Source organism: Paroedura picta, chromosome 7, assembly GCF_049243985.1.
Source record: "Paroedura picta isolate Pp20150507F chromosome 7, Ppicta_v3.0, whole genome shotgun sequence".
NCBI classification, from domain to species: Eukaryota; Metazoa; Chordata; class Lepidosauria; order Squamata; family Gekkonidae; genus Paroedura; species Paroedura picta.
The window spans coordinates 23,307,975-23,323,143 of record NC_135375.1 but is presented as its reverse complement, the minus strand read 5'-3'; positions in this window follow the sequence as shown (position 1 = coordinate 23,323,143).

Sequence of the window (15,169 nt, the reverse complement as noted above, 5' to 3'; positions counted from 1 at the left end):
ATGTTTCCCACCCAGTAGAAATTGTACATGTGACACTCTCTGCAAAACATTGGATACCCCTGCTGGGTTTCTACCTTCATAATTGTTAAATGGTTTAAAGGTTTCTAGATTGTTATTCAGTCCCCAGGCCTGAGCCACAGGCTGAGAGTCCTTTGATTCTTACCAAAGGCCTGTATCTCTGCCTAGGAGGAGCCTTACAGTTCAAAGGCCCCCAACAGAGAGTGGGGTCAGCAATCAGCAACCAGACAAAGACCCAAACAGATCCTGAAAAAAAATGCCACTCTCCAGAAGGATACAAAACCCCACTCACCCACAAACTCTGTCCTCTCCATTAATGTTCCACAATAATTTAGTAGTTTAGAAAAGGCAAAAAACACTCAACTTCGGCTCCAGGAGCTCTCTCCTTGGTTCTGTCTCCCAGTCCAGCTGGCTCAGCTTTGAGTCCCCAACACATGAATTTGTGAACGCCCATATTCAGACACAGAGTGGGTGCCAGGGCCTTCTCAGTGGTAGCTCCTGAATTCTCAAAATTCCTGGACACAACGGCTCACTTGTCACATGTCCAGCTTTAGATGCAAGGTAAAAATTTCTTTTACTGGTACCTATTTTTTCTTCATCCTTACTCTCACCGGTAAGTAGATAGCTGTTGTGTTGCATTTTAAGGTTTTAAATTGTACTCTTTAAAAAATACTTTAACTTTATTTTTTAATTTTATTTTATTTATTATTAAATTTTTAGTGCACCTCTCCAAAGACTCATGGTGGGTTACAAATACATATAAAATGCCATTAAACCCCATTAAACTCATCAAAACCCCCCCCATAAAACACAGCAAAGATTAGTGGCATAATCCCCCCCATCCAGCTATCATGTGCATTACAAATTACCTGAAGTCATCTGCTGAGAGCATGATTCTTTTAAACAAATTAATGAATGCATTCTGCACCCACTTACCCCCATCCTGCAAAAGATATCCATTCACTTCAGCAGAAATAATGCAACATGTGTATTTCTTTAAAATGAATGAAGGCTGCAAGCAGAAGAGCACTGAGCGGTGTGCACATCTGCCAGTCCCCGCATCTGGATAATAACTGCACAGTTGTTTTCTCTAACTTGTGACAGAAAGAGGAAGAAAAGCCAAACTAGTAAAAAAAAAAGTGATGCCAATGTTTTGACAAATGCAGGGACTGCTGCGTTTTTTTTCCGAGGAGCAATCAGTTAGAGACATATGCCTGGCTCACGGATTCAGGAGATCGAGAAGTAAATGAATCAGCAGAGCCCTAAGGTAGAGAATTCCAGGTCTGAATGTTCTTTCATGTGCATGCACACACACACACAAACACCACGCAACTAGAACACTAGTACAACGGGGGGGAAAGGGCTTAATTTGCCTGCCGTGCTGTTTTTCTGGTTTGTGGGGAGTTTTTTTAATTGCTTTGCAAATTATGATCCTTGCCCTGAGTAGCATAATCCATTCTGCCATCACCATAGCAGGATCAATGCCAACTTATTTATTTGCTTTGTGGTGGTGACCAGTGGGAGACTAATAGAGGCAATGGAGCCCTGGCTGGTGACATGATGTGCTGCCTTCACTTCCCATGTGACCAATTGTGACATCAACGCATCCCTGGAGACAATTTAGCATTTGGGCAAATCCTAGAGCATTCCATCCAAAGTACTAACATTTCTTCTTCACTTTCCCCCAGGGGAAAAAAAAACCTGCTTTGGAGGGTGAACTCTATGACATTAACCCCCAGTTAGGTGCCTTCCCAACTTAAACCTCACCACCCCCTCGTGGTACCCCAAATCTCCAGGGATTTCCCAACCCAGATTTGGCAACCCTAGCCAAGAGCTTATTCTGTCTGTCACCCAAGCTGTGGAGGGGAAGCAGAGGGAGAACATTTAATGTTTTTCTGGATTTCATGTACTGTTTTTCAGAGCTGAAAGAACAAGAGCAACTGTAGAATAACTTCATCCATATACATTCACTCTGAGTATGTGTATGTGCATGTTGCCGTAGGCACAGAATCCAAGGGATTGGTTGTGTTAATATACTTTGAAAATGGATATTCCATAAATTGGTTCAACATGAAGTATTTTCCCAACTTGCAGCGGTCCCTTGCATTACAAAACTGGGTGGTCCCCCAGGCCAACTTCTCGGTGTTAAGTCAGGCAAAGGTGTTTGTAAACATGAGGCCCAGGAAAAAAACATTTTCTACTCTTAACTGCATGTGTGATTTGTAATAAAGCAAATGTCTTTGCTCGCAGCAACAGCAGAACCAAATCTGGAAAGCTTGTAGTATCTGGTAAAAAAGAAAGTTGTTCAGTGTGAAATAACATTCTCTTCTCCATTAAGGTCCACACAGCCCAAATCCGAACAGTCTTTTCCAATGGATACAGTTTTGATGCTACAGTGAATACTGATTTTCTTTAGTTTCAATATTTATACCCCACTTCTCTCTGACCAGCACCTACACAAAGCAGTTTACAACATTGTTCTCTCTCCTCCTCCAACTTATCTTCGTAACAACAGCCCTGTGAGATGATGGGGGGAAACTGGTCTTTGGTTGTTCAAGGGAGCTTCTATGGCAGAATATTCAAATTGACTCTTCAAAATCCTAGGCCCATTCTGAACACGCTAGATAATGCAGCTTCAATGCACTTCAGAAGTAGATTTTCCTGTTCTGCACAGGAAAATCCAGCTACAAAAGGACATTGAAATTGAATTATCCAATGTGTGCGGAATGGGCCCTAGTCAAGCACTCTAAACACAATACTGTGCTTGTTTTCAAAACAAGTTGAGCATAAATCAGCTGATCAAGCTCAGTTATTCTTCTTAAAATTTCACCTTCCCTGTTGATAATCTCCTTTAGGCTTAAAACTGGTTGGTATAATAGCTGAATGTTGATTCCTTTTTCTGAAATCTTGCCAGGATTTGCAATTGTCCTGAACATTTACCATATTGCTATTTTTTTAAACCCTCTTTTATTTCTTGTATTTTTATCATGATAACTTTCTATTGGAGACATGAACAGAGAATTTGGAAGACTCAATATGTTCCAACACATTAACCATATTTTCAGAAGTCTAATTATATGACTCCTTTCTTGTGTTACCACTGGGCGATATTAAGGACTATGTGAATCATTTTGGTTTATTGCTTTATCTACAAATAATTGTGTATACCTTCATCTAGGGCTCAAGTTTTACTGTTCTTTGACTTGGATTTTTAATCCAGTCTATAATCCAGACCAAACCTGCTGCTTGATAATATAATTTTATCTTTGGAACTGCTAACCATCTTCTCTTTTTCTCATCTTGGGATAAAACTTATTCTTAATTTCTTGACATTCCAGATATATTTATCTGTCTTTGCCACTCTGTCAATATTCTTTCATCTATATTCATAGGTAGCATTTGGAATAAAAAAATAATTTGGTCAATAAATACATTTTAATTGCTGAAATTCTACCTAGCCACTAGATTTAAAATTTTTTTTTCCTGTCTGGCTAAATCTGCTTGTATGAGTTTCCAGAAATAATTATTTTTGAAGAGTTTTCAGTTTTATCCAGTCACATTTATCCCCTATACTTAATACAATTGGTCGCTACTGTACTCTTTATCATCATTCCACATCATAAAGTGCGGTACGTACATCACTCACCCCCTAAAGAACCAATCGGGTAAGAGACGCCCTGTCCCCAACCAACTCTGCCTCCCTGATTGGGGCTAAGGGAGGTCATTCACCCCCTGGAGGACCAATCACATAGGGGATGCCCCACCCTCTGACCACCTTCACCTCTGTCCACCTGCAGGAAGAGCCAGCAGTCAGGTGAGCCAGCTGAACAGAGTGACCAGCCCCAGGGAGGCCACTGTGGCCTCTAAGGATGCCCCTCACCATGAAGGCTCTCAAATGCTGATCCACCCCCCAGCCTGAAGACTCCGGAAATGCCTCCTCCTTATCTGATCGGGTCTACTGCAGCCTGCCTAAGCCTTGGTAGTGCCTGGGTCAGGGAGGGGGATCCGGGAAGGTCCCGCCAATGCTCACCCTTCCCCAAGTAGCCCTGCTGCAGCCTCACCAGGCCTTGGTGCCACGCAGCCTGGTCAGAGGGGCTAGAGCCCATTGTGATTTTAGGAGGAGGAGGGGGAGGAGGAGGGGGAGGAGGAGTTGTTTCTTATATGTCACTTTTCTCTTCTGAAAGGAGTCTCAAAGCGGCTTACATTTGCCTTCCCTTTCCTCTCCCCACAACAGACATCCTGTGAGGTGGGTGAGGCTGAGAGAGCCCTGATATTACTGCTCAGTCAGAACAGCTTTATCAATGCTGTGGCAAGGTCAAGGTCAACCATTTGGTTGCATGTGGGGAATATGGAGTCAAACCCAGATTACCAGATTAGAAGTCCACACTCTGCACTCCTAACCAGTATAGCAAGCTGTCACAACAGGCTTTTTTGCTAGTAATTATAATATATTCTTGTAGCATTAAGGATTTTGATATCATTTTTGTCTTCTTCCTGTTAATTTTATATCCTGAAAGGGATCCAAATTTGTCAATATGTTCCAGTACATACTGTAATGATTGTTGTGGATCCAAAACTGTTTAAATCTCATAATCTGCATACCTTTTCATTTTTAATTCTATATTATGCACTTGTATTCTTTTGATCCGTGTGTCTTGTCTAACCTTTGTAGCTAGTCTCTATCACTAGGGGAACGCCCTAGCGTGTTCCTTTTTCAATCAAAATTGCTTGTGAGTTTCCCATTTTTAAAAAATCTTTGCTTGTTCTATATATATCGCATCCAGTTACAGAATTCCAAGCTGCAGGCCATATTCTGAAGTGCATTCAGTAGAAAAGGCCATGTTATATTATAAAATGATTTCTCTGCATCCAAAAATTCATTGTTTTTCTTATTCACAAATTCAATTGCATCTATTATCTTTCACATACCTCTTTGGTACACAGTTCGTTTGATCAGCATGTATTAAATTTGGTATGTTTTCTGTAATTATTGTAGTGAATGTTTTGTAATCCAAATTCAGCAAAGAGATAGGTCAGTGTTGCACCTTCTTTATATATTGACATTACAAGATCCTCTTGCCATCCTGGAGGTATCATCTTTCCTTCTTTTATCTCGTTCATAACTCTTTGTAATGGGATCATTAAGACGTCGTCAAAATGTTTGTAATACACTCCTGTCAGCACATCCAGGCCTCTGGTGCTTTGTCCTTTTTCATATTTTTTTTAATTGCCTGGGAATTTTTAAAATGTTATTGTTTGATTTAAAATTCTTCTTTGTTCCGGTGTAAACCTTGTAGTTGGGATAGCTTTTAAAGATTTTTTTTTTCCATTTTCTAAAATGGACTTCTTTTTATAGAGTCCTAAGAGAGCATTGGCAAATTGTTCTTGTATTTCTTTTTCTGCATATGTATGTAATTTGGTCTCCTTTCTTTATACATTCTACTACTCTTTTTTCTTTCTCCATCCTAATACAGTCTTCTAGGTTTGTTTGCATGTGTAAAATGCCTCTATTTAAAAAAAAATCTGTATCACTTCCATTTCTAAAATATCTAATTGGTTTTTTTAATTGTCTGATTTCTATTTGTATATCTTTCTTGAATACATGTGATCCCTATGGGGGGGGGAGTAAAATCTCCATCATTTGGCATCTTCTAATTCAGCATTGTCAAATTCATTGGAATACATTTTTTCAGTAATTTCCCATTTTTAGAATTTCTAGATCTATTGTTCCTTTGGATATAAAACTCCATTCATTTCTCCAAAGAGCTTTATATCTCTACTTTGAAATTCTGGCATTCTTTGGGAGGAGGGATCGTTCATGCATTGTTGCTAGTATACCTTGACTTACAGAAGTCTCATATTCAAAATTAAATATCTTCCCACTGGATCTCTTAATTCTTCTATTACTTCTAATTGTGGGTTGAAAAGGACTAAAGCAAGATTTATTATACCTATTTTTTATTATTTAAAATACGTATATGTTTCTTTTTTATGTGGGCATAAAATATCTGTATTATATAAATATCTGTGTTACATAAATATGTTTCTCCTTTATGTGGACATAAAATATCTGCACTACATAAATATTTTTTATGTAGGCATAAAATGTCTGCATTTTGCTTCTTAAGTTGGTTGAACATTTTTGTACATTTCATAGGCAAGTGCAGTCCATGAATATTTACTGATACTGTTTTTAATTTATCCGTTTTGTATTGATGTTGATGCCACATCCATTTCTTCTCTTGAGTTCTTAGGTAAACTTATAACCCCTCTATGTTCACATCACCCCTCTCATTAGAAAAAAAAGAAGGTGGCTTAGACAATTTTTTAAAATCTGATTTTGAATGATGATTTTAATGTTTATATTTAATGTTTAATGTTATTATATTTAATGTTATTATTCGCACTGAGACTTTGGAGAAGTGTAAGTTATAAATAAAATTTGTTGTTGTTCTTGTTGTTGTTATGTTGCTGTTGATTTTTATTAGGTTGCACATTGTATTGGTTGCATTGATTTACAATGAGTCATCTACCTTGGGTCGCAGTGAGGAAAGCAGACTATTAATAGCTTTAAATAAATATACATACTGGTTTTTGTTATAGCAGTGTTTGATTTTAATTCATAAACCACCTCACTGTTGAAAGGCGATATTAAAATATTATAAATAATTTGCAGTTGGATCCATCAGTTCCTGGCTGACATATTGCATAGAACTGAAGCAGAGCCAAACCACCCAAGTGACTCTTTGGGGCAGTATAATAAAGAAGGTGTCTATGTACTTAAGAAACTCTGCTCAGTCTTGGTGAACTTGGACTAGGAGACACTGGGAACTGATAAAGACTGAACTCAGCCACAAGCAGCACTGTAAGAGCCAACCATGTAGGAGGCACTCAGTGAAAACTATCTTGAACTGGCCCTGGCTTAAAGAAACTGGCCAATAAAGTGACCAGGTTTTAACATTGGTAAAGCGGGACACTATTGACTGGGGGGGGGGGTCTTGATTAAAAAATTGGTCTATATAGAGCAACAAAAAGTTTCATAGAACGCATAGAAGGCAAAAATAGAATTGCAATATATATTTTTTAATTTCAACATAAGTATAATTTGCCAGGTGCCCCCAGATGTCCCTCCAAAAGTGGGACAATTTGGTCACCTGTGTATATTGTAATCAGCACTGGCTGGATTTTCGTGTCCACACAGCAGATTAATAATTACAGTAATAAGTCTGGATGTCTGATCTGCAATCATTAGTTCACACCACCGACCCATTGATGTTAACAGCTATTAAGTGAGGAACAATACTGATGTATGAACAAGACAAAAAATGTTTGAGTCTACAGAACGGTGTACCTGTATGTGCTAAATTGATACAAGTTGAGGCACATGTCTAGCAAGCCAGTTTCTGTAAGCTTTGTATGACTACATTACAAAGAAGGTAAAAGGTAAAGGTATCCCCTGTGCAAGCACCAGGTCACGACTGACCCTTGCGGTGACGCCCTCTAGCGTTTTCTTGGCAGACTCAATACGGGGTGGTTTGCCAGTGCCTTCCCCAGTCATTACCGTTTACCCCCCCCCCCCCCCAGCAAGCTGGGTACTCATTTTACCAACCTCGGAAGGATGGAAAGCTGAGTCAACCTTGAGCCGGCTGCTGGGGTTGAACTCCCATCCTCATGGGCAGAGCTTCAGACTGCATGTCTGCTGCCTTACCACTCTGCGCCACAAGAGGCTCATTACATTACAAACAAACATATCCCCAAAGCTGTTTTCTTCCTGAAAATTTGCATATTTCTTTAAAGCTCACTTATTAAAATCAACATTGGCACACCAAAAGGAACTCACCATCCCCATGCAGTGGCTTCCAATATATTTGACAACTGAGAATATTCTTACCATTAAACACATGAAGTTACCTTACCTAAGGAGAGACCACTGGTCTATCAATGGCATTATTGCCTACTCTGATAAGCAGCGACCATCCAGGATTTCAGAGCACATCACTTACTACCTGGCATTTTAAATGGGAAATATAAAAGATTTAACCAGAGACCTTCTGCATACAAATCAAATGTTCTACCACTAAGTCAGGACCACAATCTACTAGACATTATGAAGCAGACCCCTTTAGGTTTGCCAAATTTGGAGTACCATTAAAGGGAAGCAAGTTGTAAATCATTTAATTTGTTGTATATTTTTTTCACCATGTTGAATACTGTTTGGATATTCTAACTCAGACATCCATCAAATTCCTTTGGTCAATTGCTGTCAGGAATTGATGATATATTTACCGATTATTCTCTTAATGTATAAGAGTATACAAGCAAATCCAAATTACTGGTTTTCCTACTACCTCTGGAATCTGTAACCCATTTTCATTCTGCTGTATGTAAATGCACTCTTACAATTTGCCTATAAGTTTGAACTGTTTACTGCCATTCCATGACACCTGAGGAAGTGTGCCTGCACACAAAAGCTCATACCTTGAATAAAACTTAGTTGGCCTTAAAGGTGCCATTGAACTCAGAATTTGTTCAAATCTTTTGGGCCATTGCTTCAAAATCCCATTGTATATGCATACAGAAACAGTATATGTAGTATGCCATAGGTGATGTAAATGTGTAGTAGAAATAATATTTACAAAATGAATGTGCACTGTTAGAAGAGAATGATCCAGGGCCTGGGGACCAAGCCCTATGAGGAAAGGCTGAGGAACTTGGGAAAGTTCAGCCTGGAGAGGAGGTGGTTGAGAGGGGACATGATTGCTGTCTTTAAGTATCAGACAGTTTGTCACTTAGGAAAGGGAAAGGTTGGCAGCAGAGGGCAGGACCCACAGTAATGGGTTAAAACTATGTATAAAATGATACCAACTACATATGAGGGGAAAACGTTTTCATAGTTAGAGTAGTTCAGCAGTGGAATCGACTGCCTAAGGAGGTGGTGAGCTCCCCCTCACTGGCAGTCTTCAAGCAGCGGCTGGACAGACACTTATCCTGAATGCTTTGGGCTGCATTGAGCAGGGGGTTGGACTAGATGGCCTGTTTGGCTCCTTCCATCTCTATGATTCTACAGTATACTAATACTACGCATATTTATGGAAAGTGACTCTGGTTACAAATCTTGGGGTTAGAGGTATGGGGGTTGCCAGGACCTAACTGTAGCAGTTAACATGCTTCAGTTCTCTCTTGGACAGGCTTGGATCACCTTGTTTCAGTAGCTTAGCAGGAGAGCAGAGTCTCCATGGTGGGCTGCCTTCAGTTCTATGGGTCACAAGCGGTCCAGGCCTGCCTTAGCCAGTAGCAAATGTAGTTGTTTGTCTACATTTGTCTGAGCATAAGGCAATTCATTGTTCAGTTTTGGCAATCAAAGTACCAAATGGAGAGGGAGCTTGTAAGTTTTGGAGACTGTGTTTCATGCATCATGGGCGGTACACTCACTGAACGCTTTAAATGCCCAAGGGCATCTTGCAAATATAAGCCAAAGTTGTCTCCCTGCCCAGTGTCCATTTCCATTTTCGGTACACGTTTCCCTTCATGCCAGTTATTGTGGCTCGCTAACCTTCCAGAAGAGGGACCGATAAGCACAGTGACATTTCAGATGCTCATTTCTCTCTTGGCAGTGTTGTTTTTGTTTAGGTCTCATGCATTTTCTTCTCCAGCCATCTGGTTTCATCTTTTGCTTCATAGCCTCATTATATTTATGAATTTTCCCCTTTCCCTTTTATCACGTTCTTTCCATCTAATGCTGGCTGGCTTGCCAACTCTGGCTGCCTGGAGGTTCTCTAAGTGATCCGTCCTTCTCCTATGTAGCCTGCTCCCTCTCCCTCTCCCTCTCTTGCCGCCTGCCCGCTGAAAGGCAGAACGCATGGGAAAATGGAAATCTGTGTTCAAACTGAATGAAAACAAACAAGCAGATCTAACACTTGGAAGGGAATCTGTGAACTTGTGAGGCAAGGTTAGCAATGGAAAGGGAAATGCATCATGGAATCAAAGCTAATTTACTTGTTGCATAACGAAGGGGTGGCTTTGACATGCTTCTGGATGGGGCGTATTCCCCACATGAAGCACGGGAAGTCCCTGATTTCAGTGGGAGTACCCACATGACATCACACTCATTTAAGCACAACTCATGGGCTTCCGAGGACCTTCCTCTTTAAATCAGATCAAAGGAAAGCCACGTGTGATCTGAATCAAAGGAGGAGCCATGGGGTGGCTGCAAGAGGAGCATCTGTATGGATGCATCACTCTGACGCTGGGATATGGCACAGAGAATCATAGAATCACAGGGTCAGAAGGGGCCATATGGTCATTTAGTCCAACCTCCTGTTCAATGCAGGATAAGCCTAAAGCACCCACGATAAGTATCTTTCCAGCTGCTGCTTATAGGCTGCCAGTGATGTTAGATCTAAGTGTTGGAGTGAAATTCCAAATTCCCTCCCTCCTCCTTATTCTGTGCTTTTAAAGGAATACAAGTTGTATGGACATTGATTTGTGTCAGTACCTGTACAGCTTATTGCTGGTAGAAGAGGCAGATTTTTTCTCTTTGAGCATGCAATGAAAGAGTGTGTAATGAAAGAGAAGCCATCACAAGTTCTTGATGAATATTAAGCTGTCTTTTGGGTCTACGTAAGTTGCGGATGCTCTAAATAAATGTGTCCCCACAGCTATGTTCATTGGCATCACAAGTTCTTGATGAATATTAAGCTGCCTTTTGGATCTACATAAGTTGTGGATGTTCTAAATAAATGTGTCCCCACAGCTATGTTCATTGGCAGCCAGGATTGAGTGCAGCTTCCCATCAAGGCCATGGGTTGGATCCAGACACAATTGGCCATTCCCTTCCGGTTGCAGACCTCCCCCCCCCCCCGCCGCCCTTCTGTTGTTCCTCAGGGTCCCATATCCCCCCTGGGACAGCATTTCAAGAAGATCCACGAGCTACAGTGGAAAAGCAGTTCTATTTTGCCACTGGGAAATTTCATCGAGATATATTAGGAAATCGGCCCAAACTGTTTGTTTGATTTAATTCATTTGATCTTGTAGAAGAAATCGTTTGGCTTCGTTAGTTATTCCCTGATCCACTTTTCCCTCCCGGGCCTTTTATTTGACAGTATTGTTCTTACGTAATTAAGCAAAAATAGTAATCGGCCATCTGCTTGGCACACAGACTGTCCCAGGTGGAATGCCTGACATCTCCAGTTAAAAGGATTGGTTAATATACAACGTGAAAGACTTCCACCAGAGACCCTGGGAAACTGCTGCTGGTCTGCAAGCAGAATAGCAACCTTGATGGACTGGTGGCCTGATTTGTTATAAAGCAGCTTCATGTGCATTCAATTATTGAATAAAAATGAACTGAAAATTATTAAAGCTATTTGTTTAAGCTATCCAGTCCTGTTTCCATTTCCACGAGTTTCAATAGGGAACATACTTCTGAGTATGACTTTTTCCCATTTTTACTAGCTGCAACCCTATGCCACAGATTCCTTCCTGCTGAAGTTGGGACAGAGATGAGAAAGTGTCCCCGTTTTGGCGGAGGGGACTGGCAGCCAGGAAACCCTACGTTTGACTTGCCCCCTTCCAAAGACAGGGAAGTGAAATGGATCACTGAAATGGCTGCTAGCTATTTCAGGCTCATCAAACTTTGGAGAAAGGCAGGTTCCTATACAAGCGTGGTCCCCAACCCCTGGTCTGGAGACCGGTATTGGTCTGTGGATCAGTCAGTACCAGGCTGCGGCTCCTCCTTGTCCTCCTCACCGGCTGCTGCCTCAGGGGCTGCCCTGCTACTCTGCCACCAGCTCACCTTTGGTGGTCTCCAGCGGCTGCCATGGCTGGGGCTCCCCCTCGGCCTGGCACTGCGCAGCTGCTGCTGGTAGCACCCCCCCCCAGGGGGTGGTGGGACGTCAGGGGCACTGGCGGGAAAGCAAGTGGAACAGGGGCTCAGGCGGCGATGTCCCTCGGCAAAAGAATACCCCCACCCGGGCCTCAGTAAAATTGTTAAGCATTGACCGGTCCCCAGTGATAAAAAGGTTGGGGACCACTGCTATAGGACATTCAATGGACACTGAACCAGGGCCTACTTTAGAAACATGAATTGTATCTGGCCTTCTGGTCCATCAAATTGATTAAGGTCCTTAGTGTGGCAGAGATAATCCAACACACATGGAACTTGTTCTCAGAATCCAAGCAGCGATTATTATCTTGAATCTAAACTGAAAACCTAAGATTCAGGTGGGTAGCCATGTTGGTCTGTGGCAACGGAACAAAGGGACCAAACCCTATGAGGAAAGGCTGAGGGACTTGGGAATGTTCAACCTGGAGAAGAGGAGGTTGGGAGGGAACAGGATTGCTGTTTTAAGAATTTGAAACGTTGTCACTTGGAGGAGGGCAGGGAATGATTCATGTTAGCAGCAGAGGACAGAACCAACAGTGATGGGTTTAAACTACATCTAGAACAGTCCAGCTAGATATCAGGGGGAAGATTTCACAGTCAGAAAACTTCAGTAGTAGAATAGGCTGCCTAAGGGGGTGGTGAGCTACCCCTCACTGGAGATCTTTAAGCAGCAATTATACCGCTGCTTTATGCTAATTCTGCCTTGAACAGGAGGTTGGACTAGATGGCCTGTATGGCCCCTTCCAACTCTATGATTCTATGATTCTAAGGTTTGAGCCCAGTGGCACTGTTAAAACCATTCAAGTTTAATTCTGGGTTTAAGCTTTCATGTGCATACACACTTCCTTAGATCTTATACCCAGAAATGGGTCTTAAAGGTGGCACTGGACTCATGTTTAAAAAAAAAACAGGTTGGACAGTAAGTCCGGTTGTGCTTGTCTTTCAGACCACAGACTTCTTTTGCATGCACCTCCCTTGCTTCTCTCTCTAGATCAGGGGTAATCAACCTGTGGTCCTCCAGATGTTCATGGACTATGATTCCCATGAGAAAACGCTGGCAAATGATGGCAGGGGCTTATGGGAATTGTAGTCCATGAACATCTGGAGGTCCACAGGTTGACTACCCCTGATCTAGATCATGGGTTGGATTCTTGCTAAATTGACGAATGCAGAATGGAGGATTCCTGTCTCCTCCCTCCCTCTACAGCCTACTAATCTTCACAAAATGCTGCTCTTGGAGGAGAGGGGTATTGAGGAATTACCAAGGGAATCTGCCATGGGAAGGGGAGAAGAATGGAAATTCCCAGTTTGTTTGCAATGGAAATGCTTTGTGCTGGGGAAGTATACCCAACCAAAGCTTAGCTCATGTCCTCCAGGGAATGGAGATGAGTAAATCAAGAGAAGACGATAACAATCCTTCTCTTGTAAAAAATGAATGAAAAAAGAATTCAGTTGCCCATGTTTGTGACATTCTATAAACATTGCACAGATGGACTTTTCAGTCCTCGCCCCACACACAAAAACACAGAAGCAAGTATTCCGATGATTGCTTGTAATTTCACCATTTCCTAACGCAACCTGACATCTAAGCATGACCCCCTTCAGTTACTCAGTGCAAGTGACCTTTTTCATAGGGAAAGTATGTTGTCTTGTCAACATATCCTCTGCCAAGGTTACTCCAAGTGCCTCGATGCAATCCATCACTAACTCTCTAACTGAGGTTATGGCTGGTTCATCACAATGCCCAGAGGAGGGATAGGACTTTGCTTCCTAGCTGGGCAGATTGGAAGGGATTAGTCAAGTTTATTGTAAAGATGTGGGGGAGGAAGCATTCAAAATAGACTCCAAAGGCAACTGCTGTTCTACAATAATCAATGTATGGATCTATTCATAATCAAGCTGCATTTCCTTTTCCCCCAGATACTGATTTTACTACTAATAGATGAGTATGATGGCTGGCATAAACAGGATTCATCACAACCACTCGTGCATGTTTGGAAAAGCAAGTTCTTAATGTCAGGAGGATCTCCCCCCCCCCCACCCCCATAAAAGCAGAGATCTCCAGCATGGTACTCACTGACAGGTACCTGGTATCTTCTTCAGCTCTCTCCCGAAAGCAAAAACCAGTCCTAACTTTCTTCCACCTCACTGAAGCACGGGATGTTTCAGGAGAAGCCAGGAAGCATCAGCTTTGTAGTCTTCACTGGCAGTCTTCAAGCAAAGGTTGGATACACCCCTGGCAATTACACGTTTCTTCTACACCAGTGGTAACCAGTACGTGCCAGCAGCCCTCAAAGTATTCAATGGGAAACTAAGTGGCCAACTGCTCTATGGCATCCCTGTTTGGATCAACGCTTTTAACCAGTCGAAAGTCTCCAATCTGTCTTCCTTGTAAAGTCCTTGGGACCTCAAACTGTGTCTCTTATGCAGTCCTATGTCTAGAAACCAGCCAAAGACTATTGGAAACCAGAAAATGGTTGTTAACAATCAAGTTCTGGCTTCGCATTCATTTTAGATCTGACCCCAATAGTCTAATTTCCCTTATGCTATCTGAACATGAGTCATCTACTTGGTTAAGACACATTGAGGAAAAATTAAATCTATAGGAATCTCTTTAGATGCCTTGTATTTGGTATCTGAAAAGACTGCATTTAATTTAATTAAACACAGACTGTTAGACATAGAACTGCAGGAACTTAGCAGTAAAGCTAGAAACGTTTGCTCGCCATTGAACTTGGGGATCTCACCAAGCTCTCAGCCCCTAGCTGCGTACATCTACCATCTAATCATCCCACAACAGCGTAGAGCATTCATGTTAGCTAGAACTAATGCTCTACCTTCTGCTGTTCTATATGGGAGATTTCAACAGATCCCACATTCAGCTAGGTTGTGCCCCTGTGGACAATGCTGTATAGAATCAATTACACACGTTTTGTTCCATTGTCCATTTTATTCCTCGATCTGAGCTAAATTTCTTAACTCACTGCTGTGTAAAAGAGAACTGCATTTGGATGAACGTAAGATTCAGTTTCTTTTGACATCCCAGAACCCTGATATAATTGAACCAGTTGCAAAGTGTTTATATCTTGACATGAGAAATCGTGAATGTATTATGTCTTCCTCTAAAGCATGATCTTTGCCTTTGTTTTCTCTAGCAGTGGATCCTTTTGCACTTTCCCTTCTTATATTGTACTTTTATATGCTATTAAAGGCTTGTTGTTGTTGTAGGTTGGATACACACTTTTCTTGGATTCTTTAGGATGCTTT